Genomic DNA, 3041 nt, shown 5'->3' with positions numbered 1-3041 from the left:
TTATTATTATTATTATTATTATTATTGTTGTTGTTATTATTATTATTATTATTATTATTATTATTAATTTAATTACTATTACGATAAAAAAAAAAATAAATAAAAGAAGTACATAATGCCAGATGAATAGAATTAAAAATAAAATAATACTTAATGATTATACCGCTAAAGTTAATTTGCTTTTATATTTTTGCAATAGGAAAATTTTCAGTAAAATTTACGATTTCTTTGATTTATAACTTGTGATCGAAACATTAATGTAGGTAGCCAATGTAAACCTACATTATATTATGACGCACCAGTGCTGGGTTTGTTGCATGCCTTTGCAAATTGAACAAGCAGTACGATCGAAGTTGATCGATCTCCGATGATAATTGAATCAATTTCTCGTTATTCCTATAATAATCCTCCTTGTTACTTATACTAGTACAGGCTTGCGTATTAAATTTTTTGATAAAATGCATCCGTGAATTATATTTCTAGGATTTATTAGTCGTAACGAATATTTCAATGTGCATTTATAATATCAAAATTACCTGAATGTTCATTTTTATCCCTAGAATTTTTTTTTTTTTTATACCGTATATAGAGCAATTTATACTAATAGCAATTTACTTTAATTAAAACAGCGCATAAAAAATAAATGTTTTAATTGAAATAAGCTATATACGATTTTATTTCATTCGATTTTAATTAAAATATTAACAAATTTTATAATTCTTGTTCTCAAAAGTACATTTTAGTTAATAGTAAATTCAAACATAAACAACTTGAAAGTAAGATTCTTTTTTTTTTTTATGTTTTTTCTTTTTAATACATCGAATGAATCTATCTTGTCTTTAAATTGATCGAAAGGTTTTCGTCCTCTCCTCTCCTATATTGATTTAATTTTCTAACTAATAAAAATTAAAAGGAAAATTGCCAAAAAAAAAAAAAAAAAAAAAAAAAAAAAAAAAAAAAAAAAAAAAAAAAAAAAGAAACGAAAGAAAGAAACAGAAAAAGATATTAGATTATTGAATTGTATTACCTGTATTACAAAGCACTAAATGACGCTTAGTTAGTTAGTAAATAATGACTATGAAAACATCGTTAATACGATAAGTACGGCCGGCGACGTATTGCTCTTGCGATTAGTGAAAAACGTTCGCTCATATACATTGAGTCCCGATTTATCGAACAAATGAATTATGATTAGACACTGTCGAATAAATGACAGGTTAAATGGGCTAAAAAATAAAAAAAAAAAAAAAAAAAAAAAAAAAACAACAAACATTGAAAATCACAGAGAAGAGAAAAGAGAAGACGGAGCCCATTTATTCGGACGATATTGCCAACGAGGTTTCCGCGAGGCTCTCCTTACTCATTTAATAACCCTGGGTTCTCGTGGAAATCAGCGATTAAAAGACGAAGAACGAAAGTAAAATGGAGCAGCGGGTGCGCGAGGACGACTTGAATTACCAATTATATCGTCAGAGAAACGGAGGGTCCACTCATTACGGGTGGTTTCCTTTAGCATGTCGCTGTCTCCGTCGATCGTAATGACGAGGAGAACCAAAGAGAAGAGCTTCGATGAAGGGCGAATTGAAGTGCGAGTTACTGGAACGGCACGGGCGCCGTAGCTTTCCCCGTCTCAGCTATAAAGGGAGAGAGGCACGGAGGATAGTTAAAGAGAGAAAGATAGAGACCGATCGTGGAGAAGGGCGAGAAGGACGAGGGGTGGGAGGAACAGGCACAGCGTGTCGTTCAGCTTAATCGCTTCCTATGCACTTCGCCGTGCCCATTGTCGGGCTCTATAATAATTTAATGCCAGATATAATAAGTTACTAGCTGTCTGGCAGGATGCCAGTTTCGGTCCATTCATCCTGTCGCGCGGTTTCTCTCTTTCGCTCTCCTCCCCCCTCCCTCCCTCCCTCCCTCCCTCAATCCCGCGCCGGAAAATCGAAAAGCGCTGATGACGAGTGAGGGGACAGAGCTGATAGCGGTTTCGGCCTAAGTTTATTTATGATGCATTTTTGGTGGGGTTATTTACCAAGTTTTGGCAGGGCTCGAGCTCGTTTTAATGGCAGGGGAATTGTTTTCAATTTAATAATTTTTTCAACTCAATTATAGAGTCAGATATTAATGGCTAATGAATGTTATTTTATGTATTTCGCATCTTCTGTCTATGATCGATGCAATCGATAATAATGATTAATTGGAAAATTGGAAAAGCTGTTTTTATGCGGTAAAATTTATTACGATACACGAAATCTTTGTTAATATTTATTTACTCGTAGTGCTCGAATTTTATGAGTATTAACTACTTTCATATTTATTATTAATACAGTAAGTAGCTTGACAGCATCGAAGAATGGTGAAGTTGTTTTGTTTGATATCATCTTTAAAAATTTATCGGATAATAGCAAGTTTATTGATCATTAGATTAGCATTAATTATAGTAGGTAATAATACGTACTATAATTTATCTAAAGTCTGGATAAATTAATTTTTAACTTTAATAGAACATTGATAAAATAGCGCACTCGCGCGCGCGCGAACAGATAGAGAAAGTGTGTGTGTGTGTGTGTGTGTGTGTGTGAGAGAGAGAGAGAGAAAGATATGGGACAAGTTTTTTTATCTGACTATAAATTCTTAATTTAATATTTTATAGAATATTATTTTTTTTAACAAACAATATTAATTCAAAATTAGGAATAATAATTTATTACATTTATACTACTGATAGGGAATCGATGAATATCAATCGATTGAAATGCAGAGTCAAAAAGATGGCGATTTGAAGAATATATGTATATATATATATATTGGTGCTTAAGATCGGTCTATTATGATATTTTGTTTGTTCTTTTCTCTTTTGAATTTTTTTTTATAAACGAGTGCTTATAAATAAGAATAAAACAATACATTTTCATAAAAAGGACGAATTAGAAAACGTTAAAGTAAAGAAAGAGATAATAATTAACCGATAATAAGTACCACAGACTAACCAAGAAACTAAAGTACTAACTCGTAACAAAGGTAACGACAAGGATAAAATAATA

Source organism: Ceratosolen solmsi, unplaced genomic scaffold, assembly GCF_000503995.2.
Source record: "Ceratosolen solmsi marchali unplaced genomic scaffold, CerSol_1.0 scaffold1, whole genome shotgun sequence".
NCBI classification, from domain to species: domain Eukaryota; kingdom Metazoa; phylum Arthropoda; class Insecta; order Hymenoptera; family Agaonidae; genus Ceratosolen; species Ceratosolen solmsi.
This window is presented reverse-complemented; position numbering follows the sequence as displayed.